Source organism: Ascaphus truei, chromosome 15, assembly GCF_040206685.1.
Source record: "Ascaphus truei isolate aAscTru1 chromosome 15, aAscTru1.hap1, whole genome shotgun sequence".
Taxonomy (NCBI): Eukaryota; Metazoa; Chordata; class Amphibia; order Anura; family Ascaphidae; genus Ascaphus; species Ascaphus truei.
This window is the reverse complement of record NC_134497.1, coordinates 7064123-7088738: the sequence shown is the minus strand read 5'-3', so window position 1 is coordinate 7088738 and position 24616 is coordinate 7064123. Positions and strand designations below refer to the sequence as shown.

Genomic DNA, 24616 nt, shown 5'->3' with positions numbered 1-24616 from the left:
TCTCAGTCCTCAAGGGCCAACAACAGGCTGGGTTATATGGATATTCCTGCTTCAGCAAAGGTGGCTCAGTCGAAGAACCTGCTTCAGCAAAGGTGGCCTGTAAGAGGCAGGTGCAGACGTACACACGGAGACAGTTTTGGGGAAATTAAAACATGGCTTTATTCAGCCCGTCCCTTTAAACAAGGCAAAGCATACTAAAGAAAGCCTACTCCACTTTGGAGACTAAAACAGTACAGGCCCTAGCTCTGACCAGCTCGATAGGCCAGTTCCCAGTCCAAAACACAACATACTATCAGGGCATAATGTATATGCAAGTCTTATCGTAGTATGCTGGTCCGGCGTCTCCGCTTTCTGCTCCCTTGAGGGCCCAGCCTATGGCAGGTTCCTGGGTCCGGTGTGTCCAGGAATCTAGGCCTGGTCTCCGGGCGTCTTGATCTCAGCACAGCCTTTATGCTCAAGACACCATCTCCTCTGTCAGCACAGCTGTGATCTCCTCTGTCAGCACAGCCCCCCCCCCCCCCCCCCCCCAGTCTGTCTCCAGCAGTGGGTTTTTACCCTCTGATTACCCAGGTGGAGCTGGTTAATTGACTAGCTGCAATTAACCAGCTCTCTGCTGGATTTTTCGGACCACTAGAGGCAGCTGAATTTAAACAGGGATAAGTCCCTGTTACATTGCCCAATCGGTGGCCTGTGCTGAAGCTGGGATAGCCATAAAACCTGGCCTGTTGGTGACCCTTGAGGACCGAGTTTGACCGCTCTGCTCTACACAGCATATAAATCACTTCCAAGCTCACTAGTTAAAAACAGGTCCTTAAAATCACTATTACATGCTACAGACAGACTGCTCCTCTGACGTTCCTATGTCTTCCTCATCACGGCCCCACCCTGGGCAGTGCTACGATATCTTACGTTATGTACTAAAAAAAACCCTTAACCACTACACTGTCACACGCTGGGCTTCTGGATCCTCCGGCAGTGCAAGCGTTAAAAAGGTCTGCGCAGCAGGCGGCCAACGTAACCTCCGTGTTGGAAAACGCCACATAACTTTACAGACGGGTCGCTGCTATGACTAGGCCGGGACCAGGTTGCAAACCCTTCTCTCCCCCTCACAGACGGCATCTAAAATATCAATATTTAGCGTGACTGCCTTGTTACATTCACTCCATGTAGCGAATACATAATAAAACATAAGCCATGTCGGAGCTGGCGTCGCCGGCTTTGCCTCGTGTTTTGGATACAATGAGGCGGCTTTCATCTTTTTCCTGGCGGTAAACATTGTCGGACTTGTGCCGAGCGGGTTAATTGGGCTGCCAGAATACTGACAGGAAATGAATAAAAAGGCCTTGCGATGAGCCGATCCCCGGGAGGATTGCGGACGTGTGCGCGCCTGTTTACACGGTCGCTGTTCATTTCGGCGCCGGGATTCTTTGTATTTCTAGCCTCTTTAGGCTTTAAATCTACGTTTCCTTATTCAAGTCATTCCCGCCGGCAGCTTATCCGATGTGTTCTGCGAGGGGACACGCAAGGTCGGGCATTGCAGCCTGCAAACACCCACAACTCTGAGCAGCAACCCCTCCCCCTCTGCTCATTTTGGGGGTCTCCATCCCACACACATTTTCACTTCTTTGGGATTTGGGGGGGTGTAAACAGCGCTACTTTCTCCCCCCACACCACAAAAATTTCTGAAATACTTACCGGTGAATTTACTAGGTTTAAATCTCCCTCCAGGGGAAACAAAATGGCTGCCAAATCCCCCCACCCCCCCGGTCAATAAGGAAATTATAGTGCAGCTTCCTTTGGACAGCCAATTTAAATTCCCTTTAAAAACCAGGAAGTAATGCTGCACATGTGTATTTGGGGGAGGGTCCACACATATGGGCTGGGGGCAATGAACTGCACGTGTGTGGCTGCACGTGTGTGTGTGTGGCTGCACGTGTGTGTGTGTGGCTGCACGTGTGTGTGTGTGGCTGCACGTGTGTGTGTGTGTGTGGCTGCACGTGTGTGTGTGTGTGGCTGCACGTGTGTGTGTGTGTGTGGCTGCACGTGTGTGTGTGTGTGTGGCTGCACGTGTGTGTGTGTGTGTGGCTGCACGTGTGTGTGTGTGTGTGTGTGTGGCTGCACGTGTGTGTGTGTGGCTGCACGTGTGTGTGTGGCTGCACGTGTGTGTGTGGCTGCACGTGTGTGTGTGTGTGGCTGCACGTGTGTGTGGCTGCACGTGTGTGTGTGTGTGGCTGCACGTGTGTGTGTGTGTGTGGCTGCACGTGTGTGTGTGTGTGGCTGCACGTGTGTGTGTGTGTGGCTGCACGTGTGTGTGTGTGTGGCTGCACGTGTGTGTGTGGCTGCACGTGTGTGTGTGTGGCTGCGCGTGTGTGTGTGTGGCTGCGCGTGTGTGTGTGGCTGCGCGTGTGTGTGTGGCTGCGCGTGTGTGTGGCTGCATGTGTGTGTGTGGCTGCGTGTGTGTGTGTGGCTGCGTGTGTGTGTGTGGCTGCGTGTGTGTGTGTGTGTGTGGCTGCACGTGTGTGTGTGTGTGTGGCTGCACGTGTGTGTGTGTGTGGCTGCACGTGTGTGTGTGTGTGTGTGGCTGCACGTGTGTGTGTGTGTGGCTGCACATGTGTGTGGGGGGAAGGCTGTCCGTGTGTGTTGGGGGGGGGGGGGTATTGCAGCCTCCAGGCCAACAGTTGCCTTTGAAGAAATGTTGCCCCTGCCCCCAAAATCTCCTTTTCATGCAAAAAAAAAATCAGGTGCTGGTGACACAGTTGTTGCAGCGACATCACTAGTGGGAGCGAGTATCACTAATGCTCGGTTTAGTTGCATACTTCCCAGTTTACAAACAAACCTCTCTTTAGAAAGACACTTCCCAGTCCTGCTATAAAACGGTACAAACGGTACGAGGATCTGTGGCAAAAAAATAACTATTTCCCTATTCTTTAAGAAACTCAGATTTATTTTTTCACCGGGGCCCTTTCCCTTTAATCACTTGAGCCAGCGCTCCCAGAATAATGATTGGAAGTGCACAGCCATATACTGTATCCTTAAATTGTATTGTATGTCTTTATTTATATAGCGCCATTAATGTACATAGCGCTTCACAGTAGTAATACACGAGGTAATCAAATAAATAACAGATAATATAAATAACAGATCATGGGAATAAGTGCTTCAGACATAAAAGTAACATTAAGGAAGAGGTGTCCCTGCCCCGAGGAGCTTACAGTCTAATTGGTAGGTAGGGAGAATGTACAGAGACAGTAGGAGGGAGTTCTGGTAAGTGCGTCTGCAGGGGGCCAAGCTTTATGTATCGTGTGTTCAGAATATCCACAGTGCTATTCATATGCTTCTTTAAGCAAGTGTGTCTTAAGTTGGGTCTTAAAGCTGCAGTTCAGTCAATATCCTGCATGTGTGTTTTTTAATAAATCAGTTCTGTAGTAAGACGTCACGTCACTGGCTGTATAAGCGCGGCCTTAACCTCTTTGTTTCCCTGAGGTGTGTTACTTCAGGACACGGGTTGTGCCAGAAAGTTGCAGTGCCAATCCAAGCAGTTTGGATGTAATATTTTATGATGTTTTGGGGGCTTTCGTTGCTATTTGGGTTTACCGTTTGAAATTCTGCCCTAGGAGCTCATCATGTTGGAGCCCCATTTTCCAACTCCAACTTTCCCATTGGAAGATATAATAGAAAAATGTTCATTGTGAGATGACACAGTAAGTTGTACCTGCCAGGGCAGAGCTGATGGGTGGCATTCCCAGGTGGGACATTTTCATTGCTCATGGGGCTAGAAACCGATCGGAAGTCTTTTCAGCACGTAAGGGGTTAAAGCTGCAGGTCAGGCAATATCCTGCATGTGTGTTTTTTTTTAATAAATCAGTTCTGTAGTAAGAAAAAATACTTTTAGCATTTTCTGTTTTTAAAAAAACAACTTTGAAAGACCAATTTTCTTGTATTCTATTTTAACAGCCATTTGCTAAGGCACTGCCCCTTCATGTCCTGTCACAAGCCCTGGCACACCCCTTTGTCAGCCCTGCCCTCCCTCTAGCACATGTCAGTGCAGGAGTGCTCATGAATATTCATGAGCTTCCACTGACAGACAAGCAGAATATAAACAGATCCCTTCTCTAATGATGTCACCAAATTTCGACCTATCAATACATGGAGAACGAATTGACCTGCAGCTATACAGTTCTTTAGGTAATTAGAGATTGCACACATGATACTATTGAAGAAAAAAAATAAATTAAAAAAAAAAAAAAAAAAGACTGAACTGCAGCTTTAAGGGGGGTCTTAAAGGTGGATAGAGAGGGTGCAAGTCGGGTACTGAGGGGAAGGGCATTCCAGAGGTGTGGGGCAGCCAGAGAGAAAGGTTTAAGGCGGGAGAGGGCTTTAGATACAAAGGGGGTAGAAAGAAGACATCCTTGAGCAGAACGCCAGAGTCGGGATAGTGCAGAGTTCACACTCATCCGACCCCTTTTTTTGTATTCTTCTTACTTCAGGCGACCTATTTGCCCAATGACTTATTTGTCAAATCTGACGCTCTGTTCAGGAGATAGACGCATCTGGAATATTATCCGGCAGGTTAAAAGAGGGGGCTCTCCCCGGAGCCTCGTGCAGTCCAACGGTTACCATGGTAACCTCCGAAGCTAGACATTAAGAAAATTATTTTTAAACACACACAAAAAACGCGACGACACATTCCACAGCGCAGAACAATACGGGAATATAAACATATAAATTACACAAAAGGTAATGGGAGCCCTGCTCCGGAGAGCTTACAATCTAAAAGGGAATAAGGGGGGAGTATAGGAGTTAGACTCATACAGGTTTCTTGGGGGCAACATGTTCCCATTGGCAAAACTTTACAAGCGAAACTTGTGTTGCCGCAGTGACACACACAGAACGCAGAAGTGAGTTTCCAGCGCTGTCACAAATACACCCCATCCCGACCCTTCCAAAGCGCTCTCAGACAGACCACGTGCAAACAGGAGACCACGTGCGTGTCACAAATACACCCCATCCCCGACCCTTCCAAAGCGCTCTCAGACAGACCACGTGCAAACAGGAGACCACGTGCGTGTCACAAATACACCCCATCCCGACCCTTCCAAAGCGCTCTCAGACAGACCACGTGCAAACAGGAGACCACGTGCGTGTCACAAATACACCCCATCCCCGACCCTTCCAAAGCGCTCTCAGACAGACCACGTGCAAACAGGAGACCACGTGCGTGTCACAAATACACCCCATCCCCGACCCTTCCAAAGCGCTCTCAGACAGACCACGTGCAAACAGGAGACCACGTGCGTGTCACAAATACACCCCATCCCCGACCCTTCCAAAGCGCTCTCAGACAGACCACGTGCAAACAGGAGACCACGTGCGTGTCACAAATACACCCCATCCCCGACCCTTCCAAAGCGCTCTCAGACAGACCACGTGCAAACAGGAGACCACGTGCGTGTCACAAATACACCCCATCCCCGACCCTTCCAAAGCGCTCTCAGACAGACCACGTGCAAACAGGAGACCACGTGCGTGTCACAAATACACCCCATCCCCGACCCTTCCAAAGCGCTCTCAGACAGACCACGTGCAAACAGGAGACCACGTGCGTGTCACAAATACACCCCATCCCCGACCCTTCCAAAGCGCTCTCAGACAGACCACGTGCAAACAGGAGACCACGTGCGTGTCACAAATACACCCCATCCCCGACCCTTCCAAAGCGCTCTCAGACAGACCACGTGCAAACTGATCAGTCAGTCAACTGGCCTCCACGGGAGACCACGTGCGTGTCACAAAGCCGTGACCGGCCGCTCGAGTCAGCTGGAGAAGATACTGTGGTCTGTCCCCATGTGAGGTGACTAGTTTCCTGTCCCCGGATTAGCGCGTAGGGTCGCGGCGGCTCGGCCGGAGACAAAGAGGCGCTGTCAGACTTGGCACCACGTCACGTCGCTGTAATAACACGTAAAACACACGCCGGCGTTTGTAGCTTTCTAAATATTTGCTTCATCATCGGTCAGAACTGAGATCAATGAGAAGTAGATCATAAATCTAGTATAAAGAACAGAAGCCATGCTGCCTAAATAATCTCAGTCACGTGGCTCTGTACATGCAATGTCTTCCTTAGCGTCCGTACTCCATACAGGCATACCCCGGTTTAAGGGCACTCACTTTAAGTACACTCGCGAGTAAGGACATGTCGCCCAATAGGCAAACGGCAGCTCACGCATGCGCCTGTCAGCACGTCCTGAGCAGCAATACCGGCTCCCTACCTGTACCGAAGCTGTGCGCAAGCGGGGAGACTATAGAGCCTGTTACTAATGCCTTATTTACATCAGTTATGTACGTATATGACGATTGCAGTACAGTACGTGCATCGCTAAGTGGGGGAAAAGGGAGTGCTTCACTTTAAGTACATTTTCACTTTACATACATGCTCCGGTCCCATTGCGTACGTTAATGCGAGGTATGCCTGTTTACTGTGGGGGGGAGGTTACTCCATATACTGTGGGGGGGGGGGGGGGTTACTCCATATACTGTGGGGGGGGAGGTTACACCATATACTGTGTGTGTGTGTGGGGGGGGGTGTTACGCCATATACTGTGGGGAGGGGGGTGTTACGCCATATACTGTGGGGAGGGGGGTGTTACGCCATATACTGTGGGGAGGGGGGTGTTACTCCATATACTGTGGGGGGGGGGGTACTCCATATACTGTGGGGGGGTACTCCATATACTGTGGGGGGGAGGGGGTTACTCCATATACTGTGGGGGGGAGGGGGTTACTCCATATACTGTGGGGGGGAGGGGGTTACTCCATATACTGTGGGGGGAGGGGGGTTACTCCATATACTGTGGGGGGGAGGGGGTTACTCCATATACTGTGGGGGGGGGGGGGGGTTACTCCATATACTGTGGGGGGAGGGGGGTTACTCCATATACTGTGGGGGGGACGGGGGGTTACTCCATATACTGTGGGGGGAAAGGGGGGTTACTCCATATACTGGGGGGGGGGGGGTACTCCATATCCTGTGGGGGGGGGGGTGCAGTACTTTAGAATACCAATGTCTTCTCTAGCAAAGGGAAACATCTTCACTTGGGTGTCCTAAGAAATAAGGTAGAAGAATAACCTGTGTCCGACACATTGTGACCAACGCAAAGTATCACAAACAGGTTGTCCGAGATTCCTTCTAAATGACCAACTTGGGACCAATCAGCAGATTCTTTTCTGGTGACTCATTTAAAATAAATAAATAAAAGGGTGTGTGCAGAGCACACGTGTACGGAGGGAGACTTCTTGGCCTTTTGTCTCTCTAAAGTCTTTCATTCATGCAAAATGATAAAAATCTAAATATAATATGTGACAAAATGCAGGGTCACTTAGAACGCACGCACACGCACGCACGCGCACGCACGCGCACGCACGCACGCACACGCACGCACACGCACGCACACGCACGCACACGCACGCACTTTCATCCTCTCAACCCCTTCCCTTCATCCTCACCCAGAGGTAGGACACGCAGGACACGCAGGACACGCAGGACACGCAGGACACGCAGGACACGGCCTCATCTCTCTGCTCCATGCTTTTCATGTGCTCTTTGGCCCCACCCCCAGGCTCCTGCTAGGCTGCTGCTTTGTGATGTAGCCAATCAGGATGGGGGAGGCTGCCCAGCCCCCTAGCAGCAGCTGCCCTGCTCCCTCCCTTCTTCGGCTGAGTCCATGTGGGAGACCGCGCGAAGCGTCCGCACGGGGCGCGACCAGATTGCCTTACGGCAGTGATCGCGCCCATAGACTGTGCGGGCGCACACAGACGGAGGCAGGAGGGGGCGCGCGTTGCGCAAGAAGTCAGTTGAAACTGATTTCTAGGTGCGACACGCAGGTCACGTGAGCGGTTACCCCAATGAGGGCGAACAAGCTCAGTGACGCCCCTAGGAACGCCCCCCACGGCCCGTCCACCATAGCCAGCAACCGCTTTCCCAAAGTCTCCACGTGGCCCAAGGCTGCGTCCATAGACACTTCAGCCGTGCGGAGGCTGAGAGAAAGCGGACGCTGTCCGTGGGCGTGTCTAGGGGGCGTGCCAGTGACGTCACAGAGCTGGTTCGCCCTCATTGGACGAACCGCTCACGTGACCGGCCCGTCGCGCCAAGAAATCAGTTTTAACTGATTTCTTGTGCAACGCGCGCCCCCTCCCGCGCGCACGCCGTATAGACGCAATCACTGCCTTTAGGCAGTCTGACCGCTCAGCGTGCGGACACGCGGTCGTCTATACCATGGACGCAGCCCAAGGATCGCAGAGGTGAGGTCTGTGCAGAGAACGTGTGCCCCCTCACCCCCTTCTGCTGCCCCGGTCTGCACATGCGCAGCAGCTACTTCCTCTTCATAGGAAGTCACAACTCAACCCATTTTACCCTATGAGATTTTCCAATGAGCCACCGCCAGCCGAGACATTTCACTTCAGTAGCTTCCAGACAACCCACCCGAAATGCCAGAACTGGAACGCTTACCCTCTTCCAGTGCTGAAAAGCCTGAGGTTTGGTGAACAGCCAACATCTGCAGTACATGGCCGCTTACAAACCCAGGTCCCCGCCATGAGAATATCTGTGTGAGATAGAACAGTGACCGTGTACAGGTCTATTGCTTCCCGTTTTGCTGCGACACCAACAAACCTTAAAATGACCCTGGAAACAGAAGGGCAGGGGGGGGGGGAAGGATTCCATCACAAAGCCAAAAACATCTGCAGGAACATCAACTCCATGGCCCAAAATTCCTAACTCTCAGAGAATCCATTTATACCGACAACAAAACAAACCCCTGAAAATCTGTCTGCATGTCACCTAGCCCGATAACCGTAAAGTGTGTGTGTGTGTGTGTGTGTGTGTGTGTCTCCATGTACATAGCGCTTTACAGCAATAATACATGTAACACACTATTTTAACACATAACGGGAAGAAACGCTTCCGACATATGAGTAACATTAAGAAAAAGGAGTCCCTGCCCCGAAGAGCTTACAATCTAAGTGGTAAGGAGGGAGAACTTAGAGACACAGTAGCAGGTGTTTAAGGCAAGTGCGTACGCAAGGGCTCACGGTCAGTGCATATTGGATGTATAGTATCAGCCAGCGGGGCTACCCATATGCTTTGTTTAAGAGGTTTGTTTAAGTTGGGTCTTAAAGGTGGAGAGCGAGGGGGGAAAAAAATGCCAAGAGATATGAAACATGACTCGTCCCCATACAATAACGTCATCCCTTAAGCATGGAGGAAAGGAGATTTCACCAGCAACAAAGGAAAGGGTTCTTTACAGTAAGGGCAGTTAAAATGTGGGATTCATTACCCATGGAGACTGTGATGGCAGATACAATGGATTTGCTAATAAAAAGGTTGGACATCTTTTTAGAAAGGAACGGTATACAGGGATATACCAAATAAGTAAACATGGGAAGGATGTTGATCCAGGGAGTAATCAGTTTGCCAATATTTGGAGTCGGGAAAGAATGTATTTTCCTCTTATGGGATATCATTGGATGATATAACACTGGGGTTTGTGTTTGCCTTCCTCTGCATCAATATACTGTAAGTACGGATATAGGATAAAGTATCTGCCGTCTAAATTTAGCATAGGTTGAACTTGATGGACATATGTCTTTTTTTCAACCTTATCTACTATGTAACTGTAACTATACAACATAAAACACACACTGCACTTACACTCTGTATAAACACACACACACACACACACACACACACACACACACACACACACACACACACACACACACACACACACACACACACACACACACACACTGCACTTACAGTACACTCTGTATAAAACACACACCCTGCACTTACAGTACACTCTGTATAAAACACACACCCTGCACTTACAGTACACTCTGTAAAAAACACACAACCTGCACTTACAGTACACTCTGTATAAAACACACACCCTGCACTTACAGTACACTCTGTATAAAACACACACACTGCACTTACACTCTGTATAAAACACACACACACACACACACACACACACACACACACACTGCACTTACAGTACACTCTGTATAAAACACACACCCTGCACTTACAGTACACTCTGTATAATACACACTGAGAACTTCATTGTGAAAAAAATAAATTAAAATTAAAAAAGATAAACTGACAATTGTGTGTGGAAATAACGTAACATACTGCTCCCCTTTACCTGCGATGTGTCCTGCGCTGCAGCAGCGGATGGACCTGTGCTCGGTGTTGCGAGGGGAACGAGTGATGTGGCTGCGGAAGGCTGGAGCCGGGTTCTGTGTCATTTGCATGGAATGCAGAGTATCGAGATAGGTAAGACTGGTGCATCTCCTGGGGCCCCGGCCCCGCACTACCTCACGGGGGCGAAGGAAGACGCTGCTCGGTAGCTATGCATTTTAGGCCACAGAATCCTAGCAACAAGGTGTAAGGCAGAGACGTTTGCTAAACTACATTTAAAGACATAAGTGAGAGCGCCGAAGAGAAGAGCGCGCCCGAGAGAAGAGCGCGCCCAAGAGAGAAGAGCGCGCCCAAGAGAGAAGAGCGCGCCCAAGAGAAGAGAGAGCGCGCCCAAGAGAAGAAGAGAGCACGCCCAAGAGAAGAAGAGAGCGCGCCCAAGAGAAGAAGAGAGCACGCCCAAGAGAAGAAGAGAGCGCGCCCAAGAGAAGAAGAGAGCGCGCCCAAGAGAAGAAGAGAGCGCGCCCAAGAGGAGAGAGCGTGCCCAAGAGAAGGAGAGAGCGCGCCCAAGAGAAGGAGAGAGCGCGCCCAAGAGAAGAAGAGAGCGCGCCCAAGAGAAGAAGAGAGCGCGCCCAAGAGAAGAAGAGAGCGCGCCCAAGAGAAGAGCGTGCCCAAGAGAATAGAGAGTGCGCCCAAGAGAAGAGAGAGCGCGCCCAAGAGAAGAGAGAGCGCGCCCAAGAGAAGAGAGAGCGCGCCCAAGAGAAGAGAGAGCGCGCCCAAGAGAAGAGAGAGCGCGCCCAAGAGAAGAGAGAGCGCGCCCAAGAGAAGAGAGAGCGCACCCAAGAGAAGAGAGAGCGCACCCAAGAGAAGAGAGAGCGCACCCAAGAGAAGAGAGAGCGCGTCCAAGAGGGCAGAGAGAGAGCAACCCAAGGAGGGGTGGTGGTGGTGGGGGTGGGGGGGTTAGAAGAGAGCAGAGCATCCCAAGAGGGGGTGGGGCAAGAGAGCAACCCAGGGAGGGGGGAGAGAGCGAGAGTGATACAGGGAGAAGGGACATAAAGTCCACTTTTTCTGAAAAATAAGCAGAGTAGTAGATGAAATTCGTTTTCTAAACCGTCTGGAAGTGAAGGGGTTAATCTCCCATTCAACGTGTTATAGCTGTTGCCTCCCCAGCCCTTGCACTGCTCGTCAGCCCGACGCATTCTACGGATCGGTTTGTACTCTCCCAACGCGCGGTACCTCGAGTCAGAACGCATCCGTGGATCTCCCCACTCAAACGTTTCAAACCTCGCGGCTGCGGGTTTCCATGCCGACGCGTATGCAAGGCGAGCCGTCGTGGTAAAAGTAAACAGTGGCGACAGGAACATGTGCTATTCAAGGACACCCAAGTGCCAGCCGAGCTGGATTGGCAGTGCGACACTTAGCACAACGCTGGAGCTAACACAAACATTAGCAACAGTGAAGTCACAGGAGATTTCAATGAACTGCTCATTACATCCCACGTACCAGCATCTCCTTCTCCTATAGAGAGATGACTCAGATCTAAGGGGCAGAGACTCAGAAAGTTGCTCATTTTTTAATGTTCCATTATCTCAATTTAACGTATTGATATCTGCAATGCATGTCCCCAAAGGGTACAATATCCTGGCACTGGCCTTAAAGATAGTGAGTCGTGCATGCTAAGACCACAGTGGGCGCACCCGTGACGGAGCGCATGCCCTTTGCCCGATCTGTGGACTTGAGATTTCTCGCGATGGGGAGGCGTGGCGGGGCGCGGCCATGACGTCACACAGCTGATTCGCCCTCGTTGCCCGAACCGCTGCCATGACGATGGCGCCAAAATGTCAAATTCCTTGCATCTTGGAAATGAGGCCACGCCATCGCGCTTGACCGTGCGTGAACCCGCACGCACTATGGGCGGCCGCATGGAGGGGCCATCTCTTGTTCGCACCGCCCGATCACTGTGGACGAGGCCTAACGGACTTACTCAATGTAAATCATATGGTAATGGTAACCCAAGTCCAGAGAGCCTCAGACCTTTGTTAATGTTAGTCACATCCTGACCCCAATCATCGGGGTGTTACTTCTGGGAATAGCCTTAAAGTAATATAATGAGAACAGAACGTTACACTTTCATTACAAAATGTTACATGTGTCAGAGAGATATATATCTACAGTAGGGCCCCGCTTTACGGTGTTCCCAGTTCCGCTGTACGAGCGGAAGGGGGCCGCTATGTCTGCACATGCGCAGAACGGGGGCTGCCCAGGTTGCGCATAACAGGGGGTGCAGGTCGCGCTTGCGCAGAACGGTGGCCGCGCTTGCACAGAAGGGAACATTGCCGGTCTGCGCATGCGCAGATGCCAAAAATAGCCGGTTCCGCTTTCCGGCAATTTTTGCTTTGCGGTGGGACCATAGAACCGAACCCGCCGCATTACCGGGGCCCACCTGCATATATAGATATATATCGATCGATATACTGTATTATGGATCAAATAAATGTCTGAAACGCATCATAAAATATTGTATGGGTTTTAGGGATTAAGGTGATATTTTTGCGTTAACCAATGTGGAATATAATGTATAAAGTATGGGTGTACAATCATGTATAATTCATTTTTTTATTAATATGATTAATATTGTTGAGGTTTATAGGAATATACATTATCATACACCCATACTGTATATAGTCACGATTGCATACCATATAATTAAGTGCAATATTAAGTGTAAAAATGATCCATTTCTCAATATTAGAACTAGATTTGCATTAGCTTTGAGTAAACTCACACGAAATCTCCGTTAATAGCGCTGCTTTAATAACGCATGCGCATGCATATTGGAGAACGCGTCTCCGAGACGTGAAAATCACAGTCAATACTTTGACAAACGGACGTTATTTTTGCATCTCGTTCGCTTTGAGGATACCCATTACTAAGAAAAATAACGTCCGTTCCCAATTCTCACGAAACATCACGTTATTAGGAGCTTGGAGGATCTACCCCTAGAACTCCTGGAACATCTGAGCAAACCTCTTATTCGCAGGTTCAAATCCCAGCAAGGTGGGAATTACTATCATAGCTCATTTGTAAAGCGCCAGCATATTCCACAGGGTGGTACAATGAGGGGTACAGAGTTATGTAGATTACATCAACAGCATGACAAACCTATTAAGGACACACACACACACACACACACACACACACACACACACACACACACTGATCCTCAGAGCTTACAATCAATCAGCTTTTTATCAATTGGTACAAATTGTAACCGGGTAATAATAATGTGGGGGGGAGAGAGGGATTCATTAGGCTCCGCTAGACGCAAAGGGGTTAACTGTTAAACATACATTAGGTGCAGAGCCACACATACGGCTTAATTATTAACAAGGAGAATAATTCTCAACACAAGCAAAGCCATGCACAAACTGCTACGATGTGTGTCAGAATGATGTACTGAGCTCATATTCCGCCCGAAAAAGACAAACCCACCTCTGAAAAGGGGAGAGAAAAAAAAAACCCTCAATTTTTACAGCAAGTCTGCATTTCTACATGAACCCACCCAAACCTACATCTCCAGCTGCTGTTCACAATTGGATTTGGAATAGTGTCAGCCCCTGGACACCTTACAACTAGAGTCCCAACTCACATTGAGGGATTTCTCTGTTGCTATATTAAAGGGTGTTTGGGAGGATTAAAAGGCGACAGTGGTATTCATTTGCAATTAAAAAAAGGGGCTCCCTATTAATATTTTCTGTTCCTATTTTTTGAGTCGGAAGGCGCACTGAATATAGGTTTAATGATGCAACGTGATCATTTTATGGAGTGTTCCAAAAATATCTGGGGATTTGTTCTCCATAGCGGAGCAGCTACAGGAGAGCTGGCGGTATGCGGTTACACTAAATATAGGCTTATGATTCAACGTGATAATTTTACGAGGGAGGTGTCTGCACATTAAAAAGTTCCCTTCCTTTGAGAATATAGCCAGCCCTGTGGCTTACATCAGTACGAGTTTAAGCTATAAATAATTACTCAGCAATCCTCGCAATTTTAAAATGCTTTACATGCAAATGTCAGTGTGATAACTGTCAGAAGACCGACAGCCTCGTTAAACTGCTTCCACTTCTCTTCCAGGCCCGGTCACCCCCCAAGGCACGGTTAGGTTACTGTATATGCCGAGCTTGTTATTTGTTTGCATGCTGCTGTGCCAATATGCTGCGATGTAGAAAGAAGAAGAGTCTTGGTCACAAGTGCTTGCAGTCACACGTTTACTTTAAAGAGGCAGTGTCTTGGACACATCTCCCACTTCAGAGGCCAGTGGCAACCACAGGGCTTCCCCCTCAGGTACAACGCGACACCGTGTGTGGGCTCCAGCCGGGATCACAGTGCAGGGTTTTGCCATTTACAGTTACACAACAACAACAAGCACAGGAGAAAGCGCACAATAGGAGGTTACACTGCTGTCTGTCTCTAGGAATGTGTTTTTAAAGAGAACGTGACCAGCCAGGAACTGGTGTCGGTACCAAGCAGCTGGAACATGCAGTGCTGCGCTAATCCTGGCACTGGCACTGCCAAGCAGCTGGAACATGCAGTGCTGCGCTAATCCCTTCACTGGCACTGCCAAGCAGCTGAAACATGCAGTGCTGCGCTAATCCCTTCACTGGCACTGCCAAGCAGCTGAAACATGCAGTGCTGCGCTAATCCTGGCACTGGCACTGCCAAGCAGCTGGAACATGCAGTGCTGCGCTAATCCCTTCACTGGCACTGCCAAGCAGCTGTAACATGCAGTGCTGCGCTAACCCCTTCACTGGCACTGCCAAGCAGCTGGAACATGCAGTGCTGCGCTAATCCCTTCACTGGCACTGCCAAGCAGCTGGAACATGCAGTGCTGCGCTAATCCTGGCACTGGCACTGCCAAGCAGCTGGAACATGCAGTGCTGCGCTAATCCTGGCACTGGCACTGCCAAGCAGCTGGAACATGCAGTGCTGCGCTAACCCCTTCACTGGCACTGCCAAGCAGCTGGAACATGCAGTGCTGCGCTAATCCCTTCACTGGCACTGCCAAGCAGCTGGAACATGCAGTGCTGCGCTAATCCCTTCACTGGCACTGCCAAGCAGCTGGAACATGCAGTGCTGCGCTAATCCCTTCACTGGCACTGCCAAGCAGCTGGAACATGCAGTGCTGCGCTAATCCTGGCACTGGCACTGCCAAGCAGCTGGAACATGCAGTGCTGCGCTAATCCTGGCACTGGCACTGCCAAGCAGCTGGAACATGCAGTGCTGCGCTAATCCTGGCACTGCCAAGCAGCTGGAACATGCAGTGCTGCGCTAATCCTGGCACTGGCACTGCCAAGCAGCTGGAACATGCAGTGCTGCGCTAACCCCTTCACTGGCACTGCCAAGCAGCTGGAACATGCAGTGCTGCGCTAATCCTGGCACTGGCACTGCCAAGCAGCTGGAACATGCAGTGCTGCGCTAATCCTGGCACTGGCACTGCCAAGCAGCTGGAACATGCAGTGCTGCGCTAATCCCTTCACTGGCACTGCCAAGCAGCTGGACCATGCAGTGCTGCGCTAATCCTGGCACTGGCACTGCCAAGCAGCTGGAACATGCAGTGCTGCGCTAATCCCTTCACTGGCACTGCCAAGCAGCTGGAACATGCAGTGCTGCGCTAATCCTGGCACTGGCACTGCCAAGCAGCTGGAACATGCAGTCCTGCGCTAATCCCTTCACTGGCACTGCCAAGCAGCTGGAACATGCAGTGCTGCGCTAATCCCGGCCCTGGCACTGCCAAGCAGCTGGAACATGCAGTGCTGCGCTAATCCTGGCACTGGCACAGCCAAGCAGCTGGAACATGCAGTGCTGCGCTAACCCCTTCACTGGCACTGCCAAGCAGCTGGAACATGCAGTGCTGCGCTAACCCCTTCACTGGCACAGCCAAGCAGCTGGAACATGCAGTGCTGCGCTAATCCCTTCACTGGCACTGCCAAGCAGCTGGAACATGCAGTGCTGCGCTAATCCCTTCACTGGCACTGCCAAGCAGCTGGAACATGCAGTGCTGCGCTAATCCCGGCCCTGGCACTGCCAAGCAGCTGGAACATGCAGTGCTGCGCTAACCCCTTCACTGGCACTGCCAAGCAGCTGGAACATGCAGTGCTGCGCTAACCCCTTCACTGGCACTGCCAAGCAGAGGGACGGAGAGAAACAGGAGGAATAGGACAGAAGGAGAAGCAAAGATGTGTTAGGTATGAGGGGGGCACACACACGCTCAAACCGGCACTTATTAGGTCAGGGGTGGACAACTCCAGCCTTCAAGGGCCACCAACAGGTCAGGTTTGCAGGATATCCCTACTTCAGCACAGGTGGCTCAGTCAAAATGATGGAACCCAGCAAAGAGGGAGATAATCAGTAATGACAGGACAACCCAATACATTAGTCATATTATTATGTGACCCTTGTGTGGGGTATAGAGTAGAGCACATACCACATATGAAAGCCTTCTGCCATAATAGGAAGAAGGGGGGTGAATTACCAACTATAAGGTAAGCATAGAGAGGGCTCAGCAGAAATGGGACGATCTGAGCAATGCAAACAAAAAGTGCAACATGACCCATTTGAGAAGTGTTTTCCTGCCATATCCCCTGTTTGAACGTCCACTTCTGCTGGGGATCCAGTTCGTTTCTATTGAACTAATAGATCACTGCCGTTTTTATTTCGACCTGTTGTAAGTAGGCATTTCTATAGAGCCAAGATCTCACCTGACCATTTAGTGTGTTGATATACTGCACCATTATTGCCTTTCTATTTTTTTCTGGTGTGTTCCTGTAATCATCGCTCCCTTCCCACCTTGGACCAAGGCAGAATCATATGACATTTACTGCTTCATCCGTGTGTGCTTGCTGGTGAGTAACACTTTGCACGTCAGGGCTGCGAGGCAGCTTGCTGGGGACATGTTTCACAAGCACTTCTAGCTGAACGCCGTTATAAAAAAAGGACATTAAGTGCGATTCAGAATGATGATGATGGCAAGAACCCAGCAAAGATAAATACAAGGCTATGAAAATAGCACAAACAGGCAAGCGAACGTCTGGCTCTGTGCAGGACACACCTCCTTAGCCCGGATCATATCCTGATATCACACGCACGTCACAGCAACGGAATAGTTACAATGAAAAGACCCCCCCCCCCCCCGTATTCTGTGCATTGCTGTCATCTCTAACCAACAGAGCTTACACTCTGCAGAGTTAGGCCGTGCGGTTATAGGTCCTGCAGTGATCATGTTGCGATATATATCATGATCGGGTTTACAAAACATTAACACTGAACAGATATCATGAACTGTGCGGTTATCACCTAAAAAGGAGCCGTTCCTCCTCCTCCTCATTTATGCCACACTTTTAATTGTCTATCTGGGAAAACAAAATGGCTGTCCAATCTCAGACCAATAGGAACCGGAACATCCTCGGTTGGTGCTTCCTATTGGACGGCCATTTAAATCCCCTTTAAAAAAAGCCGGAAGTGATACCGGTAATTTCACCACTCAGTATCTCGGGGAACAAATGGAAGATAATTAGGGTGGGTTGTACCGTTAAATCAGCAATCCCTTCCTTCCCCTCCACACAAGCAGCCTAAAAAATACAAATTAAAAAAAAAGAGTTTAACTCATGTTAGTAATTTTCCCCTGAGCATAATTCGCAAACCCCAGGAGCAGGGTTACCATTAGACTAGACTCTGGGAAGAGCTTCCGTTGTAACATCACAGGCACTTAATATTGAAATGCTTTTATTTCAATATGCAGGCAAGTGTGAAAAGAAAAGCATAAAGTCGAGACATCTGTCAATACACTAATGTAGGTGTACAACTACAACAACAACCACAACAACCCCAACAACCCCAACAACCCCAACGAACGTGATGAATAAAATGATAAACCAATAAAAGCTCCAATTCTTTATAATGTCTCCCAGGGTCGGGATTGTTGTGGGGTGTGATGCTTTTCCATGAACCAACAACAAATAAATATATACAAACTACTGTGTATAGACACTTCAAAACCTCTCGGGTCTCTTGTTCATGTGGACTGTGTCACTTCTGCCTCAGGGGAATGAGACGCCAGCAGAACGTACTGTGCCATCGGACCGTCTGCCATCTGCCCGAGGCGCATGTCTCCCAATATAAAGGGGAGAGGGTGTTCACCTCTGGCGCTGGCCCTCGGAGCATTGCAGAGCCCGGAGATACGTCATCGGAAATAATACAGAACATTCCTACAAGACCAAGCCCCTTCCATGTAAAGTGCTGCCAGCTTTCCAAGCTCCACAGAACCTCATACACACCTTAACCCCTTCCGTGCTGGAAAGACTTCCGATCGGTTTCTAGCCCTATGAGCAATGAAAATGTCCCACCTGGGAATGCCACCCATCAGCTCCGCCCTGGCAGGTACAACTTACTGTGTCATCTCACAATGAACATTTTTCTATTATATCTTCCAATGGGAAAGTTGGACTTGGAAAACGGGGCTCCAACATGATGAGCTCCTAAGGCAGAATTTCAAACGGTAAACCCAAACAGCAACGAAAGCCCCCAAAACATCATAAAATATTACATCCAAACTGCTTGGATTGGCACTGCAACTTTCTGGCACAACCCGTGTCCTGAAGTAACACACCTCAGGGAAACAAAGAGGTTAAGGCCGCGCTTATACAGCCAGCGACGCGACGTCGCGCCAAAGCAAATGCATTGATGACGCATCTTGCTTTGTGTAAGCCAGGGATCCCTGAAAGAAAAGAGGTTTCTTAGTAAAAAGAAAAGGGTTTCTTTTTACTACGTGTGTGTGTGAATGTATTCTGTTAGGCTGCGCTTATAGTGGCGGCGACGCTGACGTCACGCTGCGGTCGCTGGAAAAATCAAATTGAAAAGACTTCCAGCGATCGCGACCAAGCCGTCGCACTGCGCTTACTATAAGGGCACGCGGCTGCTTGGTCGCGATCGCTGGAAGTCATTTCAATTTGATTTTTCCAGCGACCGCAGCGTGACGTCAGCGTCGCCGACACTATTAGCGCGTCCTAACAGAATACTACACACCCGTAGTAAAAAGAAACCCTTTTCTTTCAGGTAAAGGGAATTCTTACACAAAGTAAGATGCGTGCTCAGCAGGGCGCACATAAAAGCCGCTATACTACACCCTCTCTTTTTCGTATACATAAAGCATGTGGTAATGAATCATTCTATGTTCTTACCCAAACTGGCAATCATGTGGTGCAAATGTTATAAAGCTGTCAAAATCCTGATCCTGTGACTAACATAATGACTGTTTCAGTCAGTAACTCAGCAGCTACAATGTATTCTTATATTACTAAGGTAACATTATCTATTGTTACAGTTTGCAGCTCATACTGCTGGGAACATTTGCAACAAATGATCCCAAACAGTAAAGTAAAAAATCTTGCACTGCTTGAGAGGTGGGTTAAAACCTACAATAGAAATCAAAGCATGCTTTAAAACTCATTAGAAATGGCATTAAGACTTGAATAAATAAATTAAAAAATAATTAAAAAAAACAACAAAACAGTATTATCCAATACTACAGAAAGGATTTATTTAAAAAATAAAAACCCATATAAGATTTCACCGCAGAATCTTCTGGGACGGCCCTTTACCATGGCCAAGAATAAGAATATTGTGCAGCTGATCAGCTGCAGTTAATAGCAGTCGGACAGGTATTTTTATTTTATTTTTATAAAGATGGGGATAGTGGGTCACCCCCCAAAAAGAACAAATATTTGAGTAATGAAAACCTCTGGCTAGCCAATTGCATGTAAACGCGTATTTCAGGATCTGGCTGACCACACAGCTGAGGAACGGACATGTTATTACCGAAAGCAGCACATTAAAACATTAGGTACTGTAGACAATAAATTTGTCACTAGGACCTACAGCACTAAATAAAAACCCTCCCATCTTCTATATGGTTGGGGGAGTAAGGACATAATGCTGGAACCTGGCTTAACACGTAAACATATACAACCAGTAGTTGGTTTGGCTAATTCACGTACTGACCTCAGGGTAAACCTGCGGCACTGTATGATGATGGTGAGCACTTGTGCACACAGGAGAGTTGGTGCAAATGATACACTGACACTGTTTACCATGCACATTACCTGTGAGAGGAATCCGAGCGCGCACACACACACACACACACACACACACACACACACACACACACACACACACGTCTTTCTCCTTTATTACTTGGCAAACAGTGCTCACACACACACCTCTCCATCATATGACCAGGCACACACCATCATATGGACACACACACACACCATCATAAGAACAGACACAGACACAAACACACCTCCGTCATATGGCCAGACACACACCTCCATCATATGATTACACACACACCATCATATGACCAGACACACACACCTACATCATATGACCAGACACACACCTACATCATATGATCAGGCACACACCTCCATCAGATGGACACACACACACACACCTCCATCATAAGAACAGACACACACACAAAACACACCTCCATTGTATGACCAGGCACACTCCCGACATATGGAGACAGACACACCATCATAAGAACACACGCACCTCCATCATATGACCAGACACACACACACACACCATAAGAACAGACACACACACACACACCCTCCATCATATGACCAGATACACAAACACACACCTCCATCATATGACCAAACACACCATCATATTACCAGACACACACACACACACACCATCATAACAACAGACACACACAGCCACCAACACACACACACACACACACACACATATATATATATATACACACACACACACACAGTGACACACCATCATAACACACACACACACACACACCCTCCATCCATCATATGACCAGACACACCATCATAACAACAGACACACACAGTACCACCAACACATACACACACATATATATACACACAGTGACACACCATCATAAGAACACACACACACACACACACACACACAACCTCCATCCATCATATGACCAGATACACAAACACACGCACCTCCATCATATGACCAAACACACCATCATATGACCAGACACACAGTACCACCAACACATATACACATATACACACATACATATACATATACACACACACACACACACACACACACACACACACACACACACACACACACACACACACACACACACACACACACACACACACACACTACCTGTTGTGTATCAGGACTCAGCCTCCCAGGCAGCACCTACTCCACTGACACCCAGGCGGAAGTGAGAGCCAGGCCACCCCGCAGGCACCAATCACCACACAGAACCCGCAAACACGACGTGCCAGTCCACCAATGGCATGCAGAGATCAGCAAAGGGGCGGGGCCAAGCACCAGCGCTGGGCAGAGAACATGTGAGTTGATGTGAGGGTTGTGTGTGTTTTTTTTTAATATTAAACTTTATTGATATGTCAGGGAAGTAACAATATGACAAGGTGTCACAATAACCAATGAGTATTAGACAAGTCAGGCTGAGAATCTCCAATATAACATGGGAACATCACTTTAATTAACATTATTATTATTATTTATACAATTAATCTATACCAAAATATAACAATGACTACAAGTGTAATAATATTAATAATACAAGTAAACTGCTATCTGTCTAATTGTATTATACCTTGACTATTGTGTCATATTAATAATAAGACAATAATTATACTTATTAATATGATTTATGTATAATGGGCCATGTTCCACAGCGCTCTGCAAGGAGTGTGTACAAACAGAACATGAATTATATTGGCCAATAACACAAAAAGATAGAAGGCCGTTGCTCCACAGAACTTGTCTTATTATTATTATTATTATTATTATTAACAATAATAATAGGGACAGTCACCAAACATTATTAAATAATAAAACACTCCAGGTCATTTGGATTGAGCTAATGTAGTTCCCCCCCTCCCCTCCCCCCCCATTTACATTTAACTGAAATAAAAAGTGTTGTCCAAGATCTTTGACCGTTTGCATCTTGCATTCTAAATAACATGATATATATAGACAGTATATATAAATATTTATATATATATTAGGGAAAACTCATGCCACTGGAGGAGGCATATATGGCGCCCATTGAAGTGCTGCTAGTCAAATAGCGATCCTGTAGCCACGTGAATTGGTTGTCTGTAAAAGACGAGAGCAAAAAACGCTTCCAATGGCGTAATAAAATGTTATCAGTCAATACAAGGTCATACTCAATACAAGGTAATACTCAAAACAAGGTAATACTCAATACAAGGTAATACTCAATACAAGGTAATACTCAATTCATGTGTAACGGGTATTCCACTCCACCCAATCGCATATACAGTGTGAGTGCGGGGAACATACAAGGTTACTCAGGTGTGGTGCATTACCTGTTGGCTCACAGGAGGGCTGAGCTTCCGCCACGGGGAACCTGGAGTAATTATACTAGGGGTGATCACTTACAACATCTTCTCGGTACAGCGCCTCCACCTGCGATGGCTCCCACCAGAGGGGGAGTGGTTCCTCGCAGGACAATCACAATAATAATCACGTAGACAGCATGTATATTAACTATATGACTTTACTAACATGCATGGAGAATATCATCACATTTACATAATATCATAACCTGTTAACCTTATCACCTCAGGCCCAATGTCTGGCGTTCCCACCCAGTGTCCTGTAATCCCCCACACCCAATGTCCCGTACTCCTACGGAGGTTGTGGGTGACTGCGCAGTCACTATGAACTAATAGGCCTGTTGGTGCACATATAATTCAGAGGTACCTTCCGAGCACTCCGATGCTCGGGCCTGCAACACTCTTCTCAAAGGGTCAGACGTGCGATGCATCCGTCTGATCCTATCCAGGTACTTCTCCAGGAACCCCAACGAGGGTCCCACCGTCTCACGGTAACAGCAACCGAATCACGGGAACAGCAACCGCCGCTATCCCTATCTATCCCTAACTAACCCTAACGTGACAGGAACCCTAACCTAGGGCCTGTCCCTGATGAACCGCAACCTGGGGTGGCTTGGGGACTCCTATGGGCCTGCAGAGGTTAATAACCTGCCCCACTCCCCTAACTCTTCCCAGCCTTGACTGTACTTACTAAGACCTAACGAGTCCCAGCGCCTACAGCAGCAAGCTGTATCTCACTGGATGCTGCAGCCAACGTGCTGCGCAACAAGGTGCCTGCCTGTCAGACCTCACAGCACTAACAGCCGTGACTCTGACAAGGCAGCACTCTACACTAAGGGCCGCGTCCCTATCTTGGGCCTCCCTCAGCATTTACCCACTAAACTAGTGGGGAGTTGGGGCCTACCTGGGGTGTAGTTACCTATATGGGGCAGGAGCTGCACTCGCTCCCCGCACCCTTCCTTCCCTCACAGCTCCCTGACTCCAACTCTCTTTAACCTTTCTTTCCCATCTCCCACTAATGTAAGTGGCAGGGTCCCTAACCTGAGGGCTGTCCCTGGCAACACTCACCTTACTGGGGAGCTGAGCTATCTCGGGCCCTGGGGGTGCTGGCCTAGTACAGGGAGTCCCTGACTCCTGTACCCTACCTCCTTCCCTGGGCTGCTCCGGTCTCTGACTGACAGAAACCCTGTCTGCACACAACATTGTTGCAACTCTGCAGCATGAGAATCTGCCAGCTCTATTGGCTTCAATGCTGCCTGTGACAAGGGTGAAAGTGCAGTCCCCAGAGGCTGCTGGGAATTGTAGTCCTTGGCAAAGCTCTTTTCTATGGGGACCGCGTGCGCGATCTTTACTGCGCAGGGGCGAAGCTCGCGCCAAAACCAAGAGGGCGGTGCCCGCCGGGAGAAGTCGCCGTCCCCTTCCCCCACTGCCACAGGGGTAAGGCAGGGGGCAAAGGAAAATCAGGGGAACCGGGGGTGACCCCCTTACACATGGTAATACTCAATACAAGGTAATACTCAATACATGGTAATACTCAATACAAGGTAATACTCAATACAAGGTAAATCAAAAATTGCACACACAATTTCATTGAATTAAAATGGCATGTAGGGAGTAACGGTCCTTGAACCTAGTAGAGTCCTTGTCTTGGTCTGGTGAGTAGGTTGCTACCTCCTACTGCGGGGGAGGAGAGGGGGGTCCTGTCGGTGGCCTAGCCGATTCGATTCCTCTCAGTCTGGTCTCTGAAGGTTCTGGCGCCGGTCCCGACGTCACACGCCTCACAATATCTAAAACAATTCTGCCTCAATTGGTCTTGTGGCGGTCGTGGCAGTGCGGCTCATATTGATGAAGGTTAAGCTCAGCCATTGTCCCTGTACGTCCATCTGCCTGCGGCTCAGAGGTCAAAAATACTATATGTTGGAGTGTACTAATGTATAGGAAAGTCTTCATTTCA

At 48.8% G+C, this 24616-nt stretch overlaps 1 protein-coding gene across 1 annotated transcript in view; it reads right to left on the bottom strand.

The window, feature by feature from the left end:
- The window catches only part of OSBPL2 (oxysterol binding protein like 2), a 61693-nt gene extending 40160 nt beyond the window's left edge, over positions 1-21533 (bottom strand). The window contains 1 exon segment of the mRNA XM_075571416.1: positions 21434-21533. The gene's annotated coding sequence lies outside the window, so the exon portion shown is untranslated.
- Positions 21534-24616: the final 3083 nt, after the last annotated feature.